The sequence below is a fragment of the Accipiter gentilis genome, chromosome 8 (assembly GCF_929443795.1).
Source record: "Accipiter gentilis chromosome 8, bAccGen1.1, whole genome shotgun sequence".
NCBI classification, from domain to species: Eukaryota; Metazoa; Chordata; class Aves; order Accipitriformes; family Accipitridae; genus Astur; species Astur gentilis.
In genome coordinates, this window is record NC_064887.1 from 4,906,383 (window position 1) to 4,926,672 (window position 20,290).

The window sequence follows — 20,290 nt, forward strand, 5'->3', positions numbered from 1 at the left end:
CAAAGCCAAAGAGAAAAGTCAGGTTAAAAAAAGGCAGAGACGCAAACCTTTCTCTCCCACGTCCCTTAGAAGAGCTCTTGTTGAGAAAGCCAGCCATCCCCTGTACTCTCAGATCTTCATATCCTGCAGTCTCTTCCCTCCAGAAGTTTTATCTCTGAGCAAAGAAGGTTTCCAAGAGACCAGTTTCCTTGAAACTAATACATTTCTACCTAAAGATCTGTTATTAGCAAGCATTTTTTCCCAGCATTAGAGTGACATTTTCTTTAGGCACGTAACTTCAGCAGGAGGAGGAGGCCATAAACCACACTTTAATCCTGGGCCTCAAGATGCAGGTTACAATGCAAAGAATCATTTTGTGCCATCCATAGTTGAAAATGTCTTGCAGGCTTGCTATTGTGGAACAGCCCATTTATCTTTTCAGGTCACATTTTGGGTTTGGTTTTTTGCTGGTTTTTTCTGGTTTTGTTTTGTTTTTTCTCTTTATAGCTGTTGATACATGGGGAAATGATTAAGCTTTTAATTTGTTCTGTAAGTTTTTAGGCTTCAATCTAAAACACAGTCTTCATATGAACCAGGCTATAGTGTAACTCTTCTTTCAGGTGAGCATCAATTCATTGTTGTGCCATTTTCACCTTTTACAGGGAATCCATGTACAGAGTTTGGAAGAATGTAACTCAAGTTCACAGCACACGTATGTTCCCACCTTCCAAAAACCCAGGTGGGCTCCAACAACTATTGCTGAAAACGCCAGATTGTGACGTTATCAGAGATATTTCTGCAGTGTCAGATTAGTATAAACTTAAAGCTTGGCCCTATGGGTATGAGAAACACCTTAGCTAAAATGCTACCATTTATGCAAATTATAAAAACCTGTGAATACTGATTATTTCAGCACCCAGACAGGGATATGAAACCTTTTGGCTTTGACTTGGGTAAGAGCCTCCTTCTTTCACCAATAAAACATTGTGGAAAAGACTAAAGGAAAACTAAAACTATATAAACCAAAGTTATTCTAACAGCTTGCAAAGGCAGATGAGAGTCATTACATTATTTATGCACACGAGGGTACTGGGATAGACAGGATTAGATGATTTACCCAAGATCAAACAATGAGTCAGTGACACAGTTTTCTGCTGTCCAGTGAAAACACGGATGTACAGTAAGCTGAAAAGAATTCATTTATTCCCCATATCAAAAGGATAAAGGAGAGAGCATTCCCTCTGCTATCCGAGCTCGTGGTTCCAATAAGTGTTGATAGAACTGAATTTGGCAAGCAGGAAATTAGCTGCACTAGTCACATATGCAAAGCATTTGCTGAAAACAAAAATCTTGAGTTACTCAATTAACAACAGTTTTCACTTGCCAAGGTCACAGGCCTATCTATCACAGCAGCAATTTATTCCTTGCTGCTTTCTTGAGAAGTTCAAAGGATACATTCAGTGTCCAAGGCACAGCATAATCAGTCAGGACATTGTGCAATGCCAGAATCTTGCCTCACGTCTGCATTCAAATTGCACGAACCGAGTTACTTGGTTTCAGTCAACACCATCTTGGATGGTGGGATTTTGAATTGTGCGTGGATCAGATCTTAGTGGGCTGATAGGATCAACATGAAGAAGGAACAATTCAGCTGAAGGCTTGTCAACCCTCAGAATGCCCTGAAGTGGGCCATATCCTGCCATAAATATTTGCACAAAAATCCTGCTGACCTCAGTGGTGGTTCTCAGTACAAAATGATGGCAGGATGTGGTCACAGCGACCTTTCTAATAATAGGTTTTCCATTGAGATCAATGGACATTGGGTCTCATTGCATTGCCAAAGCTTGGTTCTGAGCTCTAAAGGCAGACATTGTTTTCCTGCAGCAGGGAGCACACAATTGCCAAATTTACTTTTGGCAAAGGCAGAGGTTTATTTTTAATACTGAATAACACCAAAAATGTCTGATAGTAATTAAGAGAGTGTCTTCCTTCTGCATATCTCAAAAAAAAAAAAAAATCTTCCAGTGTTGCTGTTGGAAAGACACACAGAAAACATGAATATATCCATATTTAAAGTCAGACATAAAATAAGTGAAAACCACTTTTCTATTATCTGAATGCAATTCTAAGTTGAGTTTCGCATACACAGAAGTAGCAGGTGCTCAGCTCTTCAGGAAAGTCAGGTCAACTTCATAAGGTGTTAAAGACCCAGGCCCTCAAATAAGTTCCTCACAGGCACATTCCTAAGTCTGTAGGCAGTACCCTTCACTCCTTTTTTTCCTGAGCCTATCCCTCTCATGGTGTTCATTACAGCTTTGATGCCTATATGCAGAAATCCTTATCTTCAGGATGCTAAAGGATGACTAAATGTTTTCCAGTGTTTTATTCATTATCTCAGTTCAACTTCAACTGATTTTAATCTTGTGGTTCTGCTATAAAGATAAGCAGCAGCCTGCCAGGGAAATAAGCATTTCACAGGTTAACAGCACAACTCTTCTAAAGAGGAAGCAGGTTTGTTTTCTGCCTTGTTTTCTGGAAAATGTAAAAACAATAAAATGAATGAGAAGCAGTGGAGAACAAGTTGTAAAGGAACTAATTTCCTGCTCACAGCAGCTCTGATAAATTTCAATCTTGGATGACAGGGGCTGTGGAGAGCGAGGGGAGGGGTGGCTCTCTTCCTGGAAAGCCAGACAGGATAGGATTGATTTGAGACATCTTCATTGCCAGAACAGCCGGTATTGGCTAATCATCAGAAAACAGAGACTTCAACCTACAGGAAGCGGAGAGCAAGGAAGACGTCTGAATGAAACTTTCAGATTCCAAATGTGTAAATGAACAAAATAATAACAACAACAACAAAAAAAACCCCCAACAACAACAACAACAAAAAAAGCCCCTACTCACACACAAGCCTTCCTGGAGACTGACAAATGCCAAAGGAAGTGCCAGTGCCCTGACTAACAAAAGAATCCTGAAACGCTGCAGGCTCCGGTGCCAGCAGCGGCAGAGCCGGCACCCAGTTAAAAGTGGGTGGCTGCCTGACACGGCTGCTGCCGGATGGAGCGGACAGCTCAGCATGAATCATGGGGCAAAGGATTCCTTCAGTCCGGGAGGAATCGGTACAATACACAGGCTGCCTGCTGTTTGCTGCCTTTTTTTTTTTTTTTTTTTTCTTTCTTTCTTTTCTTTTTTTTAAATACTCCCGACTTGGAGAGACCGGCCGTTTCCTTCCTGATGTGCTCTGTGGGCGTGCAACCGGCAGATGACTACTCATTGATGGCACTGTGTGTATGTGAGCGAGCGCATGAACGCAGTAGTGAGAGGTGCCAGACTGAAAACCCCCAGGGACTGAACTCTCACAGGTAGCCCACACAACCACTGCTTTGACCGGCTACTAAAAGAGGACATCTCCCATCATCGCCCTCTCAAGGGGACCCGTTCACCCAGATCACGTGCTTTAGACAGACACACACGTACACACGAGATTACTACGAGTCAACCCTACAGCAGATTTAAGAGTCTCGGAAATCCTTCCTGGAAGGAAGAATGTCTCCATCTCCCTGGCCACAAGGCTGGAAGCAAGGCAGAGGGTAACAGAGTTTTCTTACACCCCTCCAAAAATCCACAGGAGCTCCTTAATTAGGGTTACAGGCAAAGCCAGCTTTGGTTTACTGATTCCTCTTGCCCCAGAATGGGGAGAGGAAATGCTTCTATCAGGCTGACCATGTACCTTCACTCTTACCTCTGTATGTCTGGGAACTATTTGAACCAAGCTATCTTGAGTCTGGGAACCACTTGAAATTATTCTCACTGGCCATTCAGACTTTTGGTCTCTCTATACACCCCAGGTCCGTTTTCAAAAGTAAGGTTAACATGGTAACAAGCTATCTTCTCTAGATACTTCGAAAGGTATTGATCACCGTCTCCAGATACCACACCACCACTAAGTCCAAAAGACTCACTCGACATTTCAACTCTATTCACTGCTATTAGGTCTTGACATGTTCCTTTAGATACATTTTGATTTGTGCTTTTCAATAGTGTAACTCTCCTAAACATGTGAAAGAGATACTGAAAACACAGCCAAAGGAAAAGTGATTTTTAATCAGAAATATACTGATCTAGTACTACTGACACCAGTTGGAGTCTTTGCATTTATTTCAGCAGGCTCTACATCAGCTCTATCGCCAACTGGCAGGCTACTAAGAGAAGCAACTGTTTTAAAAGGTAGTGCCTCATGTGCGCTACAGGACTGCCTATATGGAGAGAAGAAATGAGACTAAACCTATCAGAACAGACGATACAAGAGAGGTCTGGTCAAGTTGGCACCCAGCATTCCAAGAGCAGGAAGGCCCCACTTCAGCCAGACCCTATGGCTTGACAAGGGTGACAGTGACAAGCATCTCCGCTCACATCAGAAGGAAGTAGCTGCAGCAGCACTGTGACACCCCGACCTGACTTCACGAAAGCTTTTTGTACCTTCCACTGCTCTGCTGCCGAGCTTCCAAGTTCAGTCATTGCCTAAGTCTCTTCCAGCATTGCTTGATGGTGATCTTGTATCTGTTCTTTCCCGTTAGCATTAGTGATATCTTGCCCAGCTTCAATCTTTCTCCCTACTTTTATCTTCCCTTTCTCCCATCAACAAGCTTGATTTCCTCCACGTTTTACTCTTCTCCATCAATCGTTTTCTTCCTTTTCCCATACTTGCCTCCTCTGCTTTTGTAGAGGAAATTTCCTTGTGAAAGTCTACCCCTGAAGACTGATTGCCATCCCTTTCTATCCTGCCACCTTTCTACCACTAGAAATTCACCTCCAATTTAGCTGTAACCCACATTCATGATCTTAGGAGTCTTTTTAGCTCCTTTGACCAGACCTCAAAACTGTTGCTGCCCAAATACTCCCTTTCTTCTGTTCCCAATTCTCTCTCTGCATTGGACCTGGTTATCACTTCCAAGAGATAAACCGATAATGCGCAATGTGTTCTTTTTCTTCTCTGACAATGAGGCCCTCTCACATCCCATAAAGAAACCTCTTATCTGCTTTGCCTCTAGCCTCTCCACTGATCCACAAATCAACCCTGTTTTCCTTCTGTTCACCCTTACATCTTTTCTTCTGCTCCAGCGCTTATTTTCTTTCTCCCCGCAGTGCATGATTGTGCTCATTTAAATTTCTGTTAACTTAAAAGAACCCAAATCTATTCTTTGCCCAGCTTTGCCTTGTTCAGTACTGCCCACTCTGTGTCCCCCATCTTCCACCTCTTCCTTTTATTTCTAAAATCACTGGGCTCACTTTGCAAAAACATCTGGATTTCTCCTCTTCCAGGTTTGTGCCAGACTCTGCTCAGTCCACCTTCTGCTCCTTCATTCCACCAAAATCATTCTTCTCTCAGTTTCAAAAGGCACTTGCCCAAGTTTCAAATCAATACTCTATCTTTTCTCTCCATGGCCAGTCAGCCAACTTCAGCACTTCTTATCAAGCTCTTCTGGAAGTCCTGTCATCCCTTGGCTTAGATGATTCTTTCCTCTAATGATTCCTCTTCTCCCACTCCCATAGCTCTGGGCACACGTTCCAGTGAGGATCATCTACTGGCTTTCTGCTACCCATCTTTTATGGGCTTCTCACTTTCCTTCTCTACACATAGAGCGCAAAAAGCAAAGAAGAAATCTCATCCACAGACATGAAAAAAATACAGCATCTCTATGCAGACAGAAATCCTTCTGCACTCCAGACCTTCGACCCAAGTTCAAGTTCCATCAATTACATGCAAACGGCATGAGGAGGTTAGAGTTTGGCTTTAAAACAACAGGAAGGAATGTAATGTTCAAAGAAGAAAGTGTATCACCAGCTTGAAAACAACTACGAACATGCCCAGTGCATATTATTGGCCATATTCTTAACGGATTAAATCTTTATCAGCTGAGAAATGTTTCAGAAGTACCTAGTATCCTAAGATTGGCTGCAGAGGCAGTCAGTGTTCCTCTCTGCCCTCACTCCTACCTTTTTCCATTCACTTAATGAAACAGCCTGCAACTCACACTACTGCGTACTGCTTTGTGCTTGTGTTTATCATGACAATCAAGCCCAGCAACAGCAGCAAGTTAATAGATTTACTTTGGGAAGGGGTGAAAGGAACAAGTTCTGGTTACGGTATCCCACATTCAACGAAGTGTGAATGCTGATAAACTTCCTGGTCATGCCTATTTAGCCATGCTCTGCCATAGCTCCTGAATCAATCCAGCGTGGGTGAGCTGTGGGTAGGGGAAAGTTCATGGTTAATTGCTCACTGCTAACAGAAAAATGGTTTGCAAATGAGTTGCTTTAATCCCAAAGACGTTTGTCTCCAGTGCCTACAATTTGTAATGGTTCCATTGTATTCTTTTAACAGGTGTCTCATTTCCACTAAGTAGTTCTGATTTTGTTGACAGCAGAGTACACTGCATCTTTGTGGAGTGACAATATATCATCTTTTCTACCCACATTATGTTTCCTTCTGCCCAAATCATACAAAGATATTGATTAAGGATCCATCGGTCCCTTACCAATTAGAAAAACCTGGAATGGTGTGCTAAATGCAACAGACTAAACAAATCAAAGTAAAAAGTAAATTCTTCACATCTGTATTTCCACTATGTCTGAAAATTCACCAATTTTGAACTGCCGCAGGAGGTAAGTCCTTATATAAGAACATCATATAAACAATTCTCATCCCGTTTCTGTGGTTTCAAGAGTATAATACTCATATCCTCAAAAGTATCGCTTAACTTTATCTCCACATCCTCAAGTGATTCAGTCTTTGAAAAAAGAGTTGTGATCTGAGTTCATCTGACATTTCCAAATTTCATACGAGAGGCTGAAATAGAGTATTGGCATTTACAACAAAACCACAGCATGGTACTTCCATAAACCACTCCTCCGGCTTCTAAGACCCAGTTGCCTTCAGTGGACCACCACTTCAAACCTGAACTTTGCTGACTGGCTTAACAATTTGTTCCTGGTATCATGTGACAAGTTTTTGAAGCTCACATGTGTAATGGGGCATTTGCTGCTAGTAGGAAAAGAAGGGAAAAAAAATTTAAAAATATAGTAAAACATGAGGTTCCAATTGTCTGAAAAACAGAAACATCTGTTGGAGTCATGAGCAGTTGATTAGCGGAGTTCATTTCTAGGGTAAGGCTCCAGTAGATCAGCTCTTCTATCTAACTATATCATTGTAGTCACTGGAAGCATTACAAAGAGTTACAAAGAATAGGCAGGAGAGATATAAACCATTTCTTACGGTGCTAAGTATCCTTAAAAGCCAACTATAATGCATCGGTCTTCAGCACTGCTTTACATGACACCAGCATATGAAATTAACAGCTCTCCTTAAGCCTTGCTTTTATCCACAACAGCTAAACATCTGCCAGTCTTTCAGTTATAAACCTATACTATTTTTGAAGCTTATAACTAGAGACTGTAAAAATTCTTTTGGAAGATAAAACACAATGTACAAGCTGTCAGTCTGAGCACATTTCTTACTTGCAAAATAATCAGACCAAGTTGGGTTTAGTCTACCAGTCAAGACAATGACAAAAACATTAGTTGTTTTTTAAGATGCTGCTTGGATTTCAACCTAAAGCTTTTCCAGCTCATTACACTAACGTAAGGATTAACACCTTGGAACATTTGCACAAAAAGCAGAGGTTAATCAGAAATGCTAATTCAGCCCATGTGCACTCTAAAGGTCCAGTGATATTGGATAGATAGCTGAGCTGTATATACTACTTTCATTAAGGCTGCTGTTGAAGATCTGTGCTCCTAATGCCACAAGCCTTGGCACCCAGGACTACAAGAAACCACCAGGAAGAGGACGGCTTTAAGGTTAAGCCTCTCTTTCATTAGCTTGAATATCTAATTGAAGGATTACTAGGAATCTTAGCCTTAGCTCTTGTTCAATTCCTGGTGTCAGTGGCCTGACCTAACCTCCCAGTTTCCTAGTGCTCCATCTGCATCCACCTGTCACCTCATACATATTCCCCATCCAGGAATGGGGTACTGTTACATTAAAAATAACAACTAAAACTTGGTAGCAAGCAATTTCACTTCACCTCCTGAATTTACTGACTATTTTATCTTCAACAAAAACAAAATAACAAATATAAAATAACTTGTAAGATTGGTGGGGTTTGTGTTCAGGTACATAGTTTGACTCAACATATCGTGCAACCCTACCATGACTTCGGGAAGACTGTTTTATTTTACAGAAATTACAAGGTGTCCCCCTTTTATCAGGAAGGACAAACTTCCAAGATGCTGTATCTACCTAAGAAAACGGCAGTTACTAAGGGATAGTCAGGGGTTTGAGTTGCTTTCAATCTACCCTAAAGCAGAAGAATCTCTTCACACTTTTTAAAGTAAAAATTGTGTTTGACTGTGGAAATTATTATCAGATGTTCCTAAAAGAAATTCTTTCCATCTGAATAGATCCAATTTTTACAAGTATTCTTCTACCTTTCAGAAGATATTGCGCACACCCCCTGAAATCCCTTCCATGCTTTCCAGTTCTCTGTAAGAGTCTTTTTAATCCGCCTACTATTAAGACCCTGCTATGTGCCTCTTTTCTCTTATCAAAGCTTATAGGTAGGTGGGGAATTCACCTGAAAGCACTGTTCTTGACACGCTAGTGAAACAGAGACGACCACTGTCTCTAGACAACAGATCTGATCATCCTTCCCTATTTGACCATGTGATCGACTTTTGATGGTACCACGTGCGGTGAGCCTCTGTGGAGTGAGCAAAGTCCAAGCATAGACCTAGTCTGGCTTTTCTAAGCACACAGTGTGGATCCTCTTTCCAGTGCTCTTTCCTGAGAATTAGAATCCAATTGTTTCAGCCAGGGGCCTTCTGTTGACCCCGATGACGCCCCTGTAACTTGCACACACTCTTCCCTGTAACCCCAGCTGGAGAAGGAGCCCAGCTCACTGTGTAATCCTGGTGGCCTGTATGACAGTGAAAACACAGCAAAGCAGACCAACTGTGAGTTTAGAAGTATGTGCAAAGCTTCTCTTGAAAACCCAGAAATCAACTGTGTGCAGATTACCTTGTCTCAGCTTCCTTATAGCTCTAACAGATTCTTTGGGTTTTATTAGGTCCTCTGTGAGAGTACAGGATCCAGGCAGATGCAAGGACTTTCTTCTGAACGATACAGCTCCTTCAGACCAGCTTGCTTTCTATAAATTAGACTGGCCCTTCAGCTAAACCTAACTTCTGTGGAAAAGGTACATTCATTTCTTCTCCCCTGCCATGTAGCCTGAGACTTCCTATGTGAGGTTTCCCCCTTTGTTTCTTCAACAAATCTTTTTACAACCCCTTCACAGTATACATGAACTGTCTTTTACAAACTAAGCTGAACTCACTGGATGCAAGACAGATGGAACATGAAATTCAAAAACCTACACAGGCACAGTTGTATGCCTAGTAAGATAATTATTGACCTCATAAACCCAGGCCATTAGAAGGGGTTATTGTTTCAGGCCACAAGCTGCTTTAACATGAACACTTCTCTAATTGAAATAGTTTACACCTGGCTATCTTGATATATAAGCAGACAAAGCTGAAGTCCATCCACAAAAGACCAATACACCTGTCCTAGGTCACTCCTATAAGGTCTAGAGACTTTCAATCCCTTGTTAACTTTACTAGATAAGTGCCACCTTTTGCCCAAAACTGCAAGCACTTTTGTGGATTGCCATTAAGATTTAATGACAGACTTTGTTGCTGCAAAGACATCTCATGATACAAAAATTCCATTGCATCAGCTTCCTAATAATATCATAAAATTAACTCAAATTTATATCAAAGACATAAGTTCCCAAAGTTATTGGTGCTGCTGCACCTCTAGCTCCACGATTAAGCAAGAAATAAGGGCCAAGATGAAAGATCTTTGGTGAGCCACAACATTACCAGAAGCCTTGGGAACTCAGATGTTAGCTTTCTCTCCACCATGATTTATGAACAATAGAAACCTCTAAATAATCTGCTCATCGGTGAATGAGCTGTGGTACAGCTCTGTGCACCTTTGCATCAGAGGTGAAAGAAGATGAACTTAATCAGTGCAGAAAGATACAGAAGTGGAAGACATGCCTTTGTCCCTTCTCCACATCATCCATTGTGCACACTCACTGTCTCTCAAACTGCAAATAGCAGATTCCTGCTACCAACGTAGAGTCATTGCTAGTATTGCTACAAAAAAAACACACAAGCCTTGGATAAATAGTGGTTTGTGGATTTATCTCATTATTGGACTTAGGAAGGATAAATAACAGCAACACTCAACTGCTAGGATCTGTCTCTTTTCTGCCTTTTCTTCCTGCGAACGGATGGAAGCAGCTCCTGTAGGAGGCTTTGGACTAGACAGGACAAAGCGAAGGGGCGCCCTCCTTCCAGCACCGAAAAAGCTTCTAGGAGCCACAGAGCACACTGAGCAGAGGAGGGACTGCTTGGTTTCGATGTCTGTATCCGTTATGAGTAAGTCAGTGGTGCCCTGACAAGAAGGCCTGAAGAAATTGGGGTGTGGCAGCTCTTTGGCACAACAAGAGAGGGCCCAGAAGCCTACACAGAGGGTTTCCTCTAGGATAGGCTGGAGTACGAGCCAGGGCAGGAGGCTCCTGTGCCACTGTGAGACAGGCTCCAGCCTCTGCCACAGCCGTGTGACTCATGGAGCAGGGGGAAGGGAGGGAAAAAGGCAAGACTTGGCAACCTGGGCTGTCTCACACAGTGGTAGGTTTTCTTCTCCACGGCATAGCCCAGGGCCTATGTGGCATGTGGTCAAACTCTTCGGTAAAGGACTGCAGTCCTTGTCACTCTCTGGTTATCTTCTTAATAGCAACAGACCATATCCCTTAATTCGTGCAGCATACAGGGCTTGGCACGTCCGATTCTCCCCTGCTCCAGCTGCCCAAATGATGGTTAGCAGGCTGCAGAGGAAGCAGTGCTGGTGGGACTGAGAGCCTCCAGCTCCTTTTCCCCCTGCAGCAGTTAGACCTGCCAGGCCCCAGAAGCCAGCAATATCCGCCTGGGACAGGACGTCACTCCCACACCGCATGGCGAAACCAGGACTGTGATTCACAAGTGGAACCACTTCCCTTGGGACAGCTGTAATGGCTCCCATTTCCTGCTCCCTACCCTACCCAATTTTTAAGGTTCCCATCCTCACCACAAGAATCAAACAGTTTGCACAACAGCTGCTAGTCTGTTGTAGTTTACAGACCAACACTTCAAGGTGTTTCTGGTTAGTACCTTTAAAAATTGGGCTGTACCCACTTGTGATGAGAGCCCTAGAAAATGCCACCTTCCTTCTGGTAAACTCCTTTAGTATCACCATATGTTGCTCTTAGGGCCCCAGAAAAAACCTCGGGCCCCATGAGTTGAATTAAGCACCCTGACACTATTTTATTACTTTGCCTTTTGCAAAGCAAATGGCATATAAATTGTACAACCTGGAGAAAACAGAGAAGACACCTCACATGCCTGGAGATGACATATTATATTTCCCCTCCCAGCCCAAATGAATCCCGAAGCCATGATATTTAAAAAAGCCTAATCATATATTGCTAAGTTTTTGGCAGACCAGATCAAACAGTCTTAATGAAAACTTTTTCAAAAGTGGATAATACACATGTGGTCTAGCTTCTGTGACACACTGAACACCCGGACCTGTGGCTAGCACTCTCCTGTGTGCAAAGTAGCATACTTGGTCAAGTAACCGTGTTTAAAGGATAACATGACATCTGCTTACCATTTCACTTTAGTGGGACTGACTGTGTGATTAGAGTTAAGCAGGTGACAGTGCTCAGTGTTATAGCCTTTTCTGAAAAGCGACCATCCCAAAAAGGTTCCAAGTATGATACCCCAAAAGGAGATAAAAAAGTAGCATTAATCATTTTTACAAATCACAAGATCATCGGATAATTCATGTTGAAAGGGACCTCAGAAGGACATCTAGTTCAACCTCCTGCCCAAAGCAGGGTTCAGCTATGAGGTCAAACCAGGTTACTCAGAGCTTTGACTAGTCCATTTGCCTTTAGGATGTCTATTGCAAGCATTGAAGAGTTCATTTTTTGTATTAAAACAGAAGGATTTGCACTTAGTGAAAAAGAAATTGTAACAGCCTTAGAAATATCAATGAATGTGATCCACAGGTTACCAGGAGTCCATTAATAATAAATGTTTTCCCAGTACTAACTCCTCTGTTCTGATTTCCAACAAACTATGTTAAAAGCAACAAGAATTAAGCGGAGATGTGATGGTTGATTCTCTAAATTCTGCAAATTTGATTTTCACAAGTGGCAATGACATTGACAGCTTAGAACACGAGCGTGTACTGTTTATATTGACACACGCTTACTATGAAAGTGTATCTGCTTACTGACCGAAGACGCTAACACTAAAATGTTAGATTTACATAAACTACCTACAGAGCCCATCCCTGGAAGTAATAAGCTATTCATTAAAGATTTCTTAGATTCTTAGAGATGCTTCCTGATAATGGTCCCATTTATAAGCATGGATTACATTTAACATGCACAGTTTTAACAACATTAGCTTGTTCTAAAGTGTGCTTTAAGCCATGTTATCAGAATTGTAGTTGAATTCCTCATATGGTTAAAGGGCAAATTCAGATAGCTTTAGTCACCTTTTTCCACGTGTCTCACAGAATTAACTGGTGATTGACGATTACAGAATGAACAAAGGGCTGAGACTGCACACAGGGCTAACATGAGGGTTACCATTAGACAGCAGGACTTCAGACAACCTCTGTGATTGAAAGGGCCCCAGGTTTTCTAAATTTCACCTTCAAAGCATTCACAAGTTTTCACTGTTTTATCAGTATGGTTAAAGCAGTGAAACCTTCTGAGGTAGGTAGGTTTATATTTTCTGAAATGTGATTCTACAATTCAACTTAATTCATACACTGGAAGGAGAATATGTCCTTGATTTCACTATAACTGTGTTCAAAGGAACGCAGTCAGAACAGTCTATAAAAAAATATTAGCATCACTAAAGCTGACCGAGCTGCTCTGCTACAAATTGGTACATAAACAAGGACTAGTGAGAGCCCCATGCAGAGCTGCTACACTTTGGACTAAGAAAAGCAACACAATCACAGGTTGAGAATCGCACTGAGCATGAGATGGGGCTTGTTAATTCAGATTGACTGTAGCTCAGGTGCATCCAAACGCTTTGTGTATACAGAGAACTTTTCATAGGATGATAGAATGGTTTGGGTTGGAAGGGACCTTAAAGATCATCTGGTTCCAACCCCCCCGCCATGGGCAGGGACACCTTCCACTGGACCAGGTTGCTCAAAGCCCCATCCAACCTGGCCTTGAACACTTCCAGGGATGGGGCATCCACAACTTCTCTGGGCAACCTGTTCCAGTGCCTCACCACCCTCACAGTGAAGAACTTCGTCCTTGCATCTGATCTAAATCTACCCTCTTTTCAGTTCAAAGCCATTACCCCTTATCCTATTCACTACGTGCCCGTGTAAAAACGTCTCTGGCTTTGTTGTAGGCCCCCTTTAGGTACTGGAAGGCCGCGCTAAGGTCTCCCCGGAGCCTTCTCTTCTCCAGGCTGAACAAGCCCAACTCTCTCAGCCTGTCTTCACAGGAGAGGTGCTCCAGCCCTCTGACCATCTTTGTGGCCCTCCCCTAGACCCACTCCAACAGGTCCATGTCTTTCTTGTGTTGGGGGCCCCAGAGCTGAACACAGAACTGCAGGTGGGGTCTCACAAGAGCAGAGTAGAGAGGGAGAATCACGTCCCTCAACCTGCTGGTCACGCTTCTTTTGATGTGGCCCAGGAAACGGTTGGCTTTCTGGGCTGCGAGCACACATTGCCAGATTACGTTGATCTTCTCATCCACTAATACCCCCAACTCTTTCTCCACGGGGCTGCTCTCAATCCACTCACTGCCCAGCCTGTATTTGTGCTTGGCATTGCCCTGACCCATGTGCAGGACCTTGCATTCAGCCTTGTTGAACTTCAGTTCCGTTCTAACAGTCAAAAAAATTCTAAATTTTTCTAAAATTTCTAAGAGACCTTGATGGTTCAGTCTGCTTTAATGACACAGTATGGAAGACAGGACAATTTGCAGCAAAGTTGCTTTTCACTTTAAAAACTACATATGGGCACTTTCTGAATTCAGAGTAACTACCGTGCTTCTGGCAGTCCTCCCACTATCATTTCATGTGCATGTCTTCCTAACAACATACATCCTCCAAAGCTCTGGGTCACAAAATGCAACACATGGGGTATGTTGGGACCACTACCAGCAGCTGGCCAAAAATGCTAAGGGAAGAATTTCTTTAATGAGCGGTATTTCCCACATTCCAACACATTTTCTGACTACCCCCTACCTTGTTTGGCAGAGGCAGGAGCATCCCTTTGCCAACGAGGATTTTGCTAAATGTTTCTCTGCTCCGTGAGAGAGCAGTGTTCAAAACCTATAGCTGTAGATGGTTTTTTTCCTCCTAAATTATCAAATTCCATAGCCATTGGTCAGACACACCGTCTCCTGCCTCATTGTACCGGGGCTGCTATCACCCTCCTCTTTATTGCCCGATCAACATTTCTCTCTAATCACCTTCTTCCTTACTGTCTGATCTCTGTTTCTTTCTAAATATCTCCTTTACTACCGTTCAAATGTGTGAATAACTTGTTTTAACATGTTTTACATGACAGACATATTTAAGGAACCAGCAGTACTAAAACATTAGAAAAATGGAACCAGCAGTACTAAAACATTAGAAAATACACAACAGATCTCAGCTAACAATGTGCATTAAATGAGTGCATGGCATTCTCTCTCTTTTTTATAATCTATACCATCAGTACTGTTAACCCCACCTACTAAATCCACAGACACACACCTAGCATCTGTATGAAAGGAAAATGAGCTAGAAAACACCTTGTAACCTCAGAAAAAGAGAAGATGGGGATGGTATGACGGATTCATAAAGAAAAGCAGTATTTCATCCTTGTAACCGTGGAATCCAGTTTTGTAATAATAATTGTTTGTGCTGCTGACTTCCTTCAACACCTGTGACCCTGCTTGTCACGGCCTCATTGCCTGCTGGAAACTTGGCAAAAGACAAGAGAAGAGATATTAGGGAACCAATGCTACATCCTGAGAGAGGCCATAAAGTCCAAAGGTTGAACAGAATTGCCAGGAGCAGTCTGATAAACTAAGGAAGTATGTGGCTCTGAAGAGACAAACTGCTGTGCCCAAGTACAATATGTTCAAACTCTGTGAGCTGCACCCCAACGTCTCGCACGCTCGAAAGAGCATGCTATCCAGGGACTTTTCCCAAGCAGCCCCCTTGAAAAAGAATTATTTTAAGCCCCTTTCTGAAATGAGTATGTGAGCACTCAGTGCACCACACATGCCAGAATTTCACAGATCTTAAATCTGAAAAGCACTCCTCTTTATTTTTTCAAATTAAGCTAGGATGATTTGTTGATTTAATAAAAAGAAAAAATCCTGTGTAAAACCCCTTCTGAATTAGCATATTCAAGCCTTTCCAAAATCTGGCTCCAGTAAAGAACTTGTCCTTAAAAATCTATCAGACTGTAACTAAGCTTGTAACTTGGCATGTGAAATAAATAAGCCAATAATCAGATCCCTCAGAAATTTTCAATTAAACCTGTAAAAATAGCTAATAAAATATTCAGCATTTGAAGAGTTTTTATTCAGGAGGAGAGCACAGCAGCTTTGGTTTCATGTAAGGAAGAGCATGGGGCATTAATAACCAAGGGTTTTTTCCCCCTCCTTCCTAGCCACCACTCACTCAGTTACACTAGCACAACTTTTTCTGAAGCCACACTGTAAATCCGAGCAGAAAACTCTTTTCTGGCTTTCAGAACAAATCAAACCAAGAACACAGCATGGCCCCCACAAAGAACTGAGCAAGCACAAGCAAAGAGGCAGCGCAGGAACGGCAGCCAGGAGAGGGAGGAGAAAGGACGTGAGTTGCTTTGAGCTCATATTGCTGCTGAGTACTTTCTATTATAAAACCATAACCTAATATGCTTTCAAGACTACAGCTCTGAACCACTTCTCATGGTGCACCTCCTTCCCTACGTGGGACCCTACAGGGATCTATACCGTTGCAGAAATGTGCCTGCGCAGAGAGGCTTGCAGGCTCAGACACTGCACTCTATTATACTTCTCATTATTCACTGCTTATTCACTAAACGAGAGGACAACCCCAGCAGTTCTTGTAAACACAACAGCTTCCTTGAGAAGCAACAGCAAAATCCATAAGTACGGCTCTCCTTGTAAGTAAAATGCCTGACTTGGGAGGGCTGTCCTCCCTGGGGAGCTCCGCTGTGGGAAGCGGGAGCAAGGAACTGCCTTTTTAGGACTGTGGCTGAGCAGAGCCGGGAAGCGCTGGGGCAGGAACAGGGCTCCCGCAGCAGCTTGCTGGCCTTATATGGAGAAAGCCAGGTATTTTCCCAGCTCCGTACCAGGAGCTGCACAGCCGGAGCAGCAAGGTAAGGTGAGGCAGGGCTCCCCAGCGGGGCTTGGCCCGCCACCGGCCGGGGGGACCCTCGGCCACAGCCGCACTCCTGCTCGGTGTGGACCTACTGCCTTGGTGTCTTCAGCCTCCGAGCATTTCAAATAGGCCTTATTAGGAAGCAGAGAAGCTTAATTAATTGAAAGATCGTTTTCAGATCTGTAAAGCCAGATGGTTTGTGGGTGAACTGTACTTGATTTTAATGTGACATTTTAAGGCATGCAAGGCAACGTTTTGGAGCATGAGTCTCTACTGTCAGGCATCTTTTTAGCTACCTACATAAGAGGGCAGGTTTTCAGAGGTGATGAACAACTGGATTTTCTGAAGACTTTGACAGAAGAGGCAGGACACTCAAAGCCTCAGACACTCAGCAATTTGTTTAAGCATGCTTCAGGAACACACAATTTAAGACTCCTCCCCAGTTGCCTAAAAATTAAGGCTGCTTGACAGAAAAGCAACAAGGTTTTAGTTTCATTCAGTTTAAGTTACGTATCTTTTTATTAGCTGTTTTATTTTCCTAGGGAGCAAAACAAACTAAACCACTTCAGGCCAAATCCATCTATACAGGACATATGTGTAAGCACCCCTGACCATGAACTGTCCCATATTGTTGCTCTTTTTACTTTCCCGACTCGTGTTTTTAGAAGTAAAAAGAGGAGGTTGTGAGTTAAACAGGAAAAAAGTACACTTTTTCCCCAATGATATCCATTTTTAAATTTGATTTTTAAATTTGATTTTTAAATCTTTCTCAGAAAACGGTGACAAAAATGGAGTGTCCTTGAATATTTTTCTTTGGAGACAAAAAATTAATAATTTTCTTTTAGATATGGTTAAGAAAAATAATTTACAGTGTAACATTAAAATGAGACCCATCCAGACTACCCATCCAGGAATGAACCCAGCATCCCAGTTCTGAATATCAAATGGTATATTGAAATTCAAAGAATTACCCATACATTTTGCCATCTTAGTTTCTTGAGGTTAAACTTAGATAACTGCCTGCCTTGAGATGCTAAATAGTGTAGGTTTAACTGAAAGCAGCAACTTTTAACCTAGAGATACAAGAGTGGCTTGATAGTTTTGATCTGTACTACTTTTTAAATCCACAGACAAGTGTCTGCTCTACATCACAAACTAGTGCCATCATTAGGGCCGTCAGGTAATAATCACAGCAGGAAGACCAAAACTTTGATTAATCTTGCCACATCCCACTTGCAACATATTGGCAAGAAAACATGGGGGGAGTACTAATTACCCATGGATAATCACAGGGCATCCATTTCTAGGATTCCTTATGAGAGGCCCATCAGGAGAAACGAAGCCACAGACAACATGAAAAATATCTAGATACACACCAAACTTACTCAGTATGAGCTCAGATACGCCTAGGACTTTCTCCAGTTGTTGACTGAGCTGGGATTACATTTCAATAGCTCCAAAGGAGCACTAGGGTAAGACTACTTTCACAAAAGGCATAGAAGTTTTGACACCAGGTTTGATATTGTAAATTTCTCCTTTAAAATAACTTGCTTGCCAAAGCAGTTCAGCTGCCAGAAGGGGAGAAAAGCAGGCAAACTATTCCCTTAAAAGCAATGACTGTGCTATGCTGCTCAGGTACATAAGGCATTGCTCCAGAACTAGGGAACGTTGGCTCATTAGAAGCAATTAAAAAACTCTGAGGGGATTTTAAAAACAACAACTTCCAAAAACAAAACATGCATATATACCACATGCATTTGTTTATGCAGCTGTAATGAGTGATGAAATCCATTTATGAGCTGAAGTCACAAGATTCTAAGCAGGTCTTTGTTTAATCTCAGTAAGTCATGACATTTCCCTACTACTTATAATAATGTGATTTGGATCAACATTTTCAAACTTATGCACCTGGTTTTTAACAGTGCTTACCAATTGCATTTCTCATCTGCTTTGCTGGAGACCGAACAGTTACACTTCTGAGCCACCGCTTTGATTAAGCTTCCTAAAGACAGATATAGAAACCTTGTTTTAGTTTAACATATGTCTGTAATTCTTGAATTCAGCATATACTCTGCATTCTTGCTCAAACTGAGACTCCCTGCAACCTGCAAAGAGTGTAAATAAAAATCAATGGGACCATTAGTGGAATGACTACTTACAGCATCAGCCCTTCTACAACCACAAAGTCTATCCAGATGGATGCCCTTAAAAGATTTAAGAAGGTTTGCTATAGACAATGGCTTTTGTTCCAGCATGTTGCTGTGACTTGGAAGAATAAAATGAAAATAAATGCAGCTGTTTGCTGCTTACCTTAATGCAGCATTAGTGCCCTGAGTAACAAAGGTAGGACAGAGTATGCAGGGAAAAAAAAGATTCAGCACAAATAACTATTAAGTTACATGTTTTGTGTATTTATAAACTGTGCTAGGCTTTAGATGTATTATCATATAGCTTTAACAGTATACGAATCAGTAATCCTGCATATAAACCAAGACCACATTTTTAGCTTTGATATTAAGGAGGAAAAAAAAAGAGGAAAAAAAAAGTTACTTGCCACTGCTGCTCTTGCCATTACACTTCTATTAGCTTTGCAAACACATCTGATGTTTTGTGAGGATCAGATCAAATCTAAATGAATCTAGGTCCACTGTTAATCTAAACAGAGTGCCTTTTTTATATTTCTTTTAATAAGGGAAAAAATATTAGACTCCTGATCTGAACAAATAGTCAATCTACATAATGCACAAGAGCAAGACATCCCAAACGTAGGAAAAATTCTGTTAGCCTTTAAGGTCTGAAGGAAAGTGTTGCTGTCTACAGCCATTCTCCACTTTGTTTCTCATGTTTGGCTCATTCATCTACTGCTCTCCAGAGTCCCAAATGAGGCAGGAGAACTGGTGGATTTTACAGCATGTCACCAAATCAAGATGGCAGAAGAATATAAGGAAAATGCAAGGATCTTTCACCTAGAACGTCTTGTTCCAAGCAACCTCTTGCTTATACGCAAAGCATATAGTACAAGACAATTTCTTCAGCAGCTTGGACCCAAACTCAGGAAGGCTCTAAAAAGGCCAAAGCCAAATATGCATAACCAGCAAAGTCAATGTGTCACCTAACTGGCACAAACAGAGTATGTTCCTATACCTTGCATTTTTTACGATTATTTTTGTTGATGTAGGAAAATAATATGCGCTATTGCCAGTGTCTTTCCCCGATGTGAAAAAAAGTCCTAAAACAATCATCAACATGAGGCAGCCAGGGAAGCACTGGAACTCCTGAGATGGAAAGTGGCACTTTTTCTGCCATTTTCAGATACACGCATCTATTGGATGTTTTTTATGTTACACACAAGTACTACATGGGATTGGGAAGAGAGACGACATTCTCAGTAGGACAGTATAAACACTTTGTTGCCTTCCATTTTCTTAGGATGGCTGCATCACTCCAGCAAAAAAGTCACACAATGTATACAAGCCATAGCAAACAAGACTCTGTAATATTCTTAATGCCATGTCAATTTATATATGCTAGACATATTCATGGGAAAGTAAACTCAGATGCAATCTTCCTACCTACATTCTAAATCTATAGGGATTATGTTTTATATTCCCCCATTTCCAAAGTCCTGTTCAGTTATTTTCCTTTAGCTTTTGGGGATCTACTATTCCAGTGTGCCAGAAAGAAAATGATTGTAACTACTGAAGTCAGAGTAACAACTGAAAAACACTTATCAGTAGAAAACATTAATTCATACGCTAGTCCACCTGAACTAAAC

General features: G+C 41.9%; 1 protein-coding gene across 6 annotated transcripts in view; it reads right to left on the reverse strand.

Moving 5' to 3' along the window:
- FGGY (FGGY carbohydrate kinase domain containing) overlaps positions 1 to 20,290 on the reverse strand; it is a 327,630-nt gene that overhangs the window by 266,686 nt on the left and 40,654 nt on the right. For 5 of the 6 annotated variants that reach the window (XM_049807620.1, XM_049807621.1, XM_049807618.1 and 2 more), the window contains exon 4: positions 18,445 to 18,517. The exons of the other annotated variant lie outside the window; for it this stretch is intronic. The gene's annotated coding sequence lies outside the window, so the exon portion shown is untranslated. The remainder of the gene's footprint in view (positions 1 to 18,444; positions 18,518 to 20,290) is intronic. 6 annotated transcript variants of the gene reach the window in all.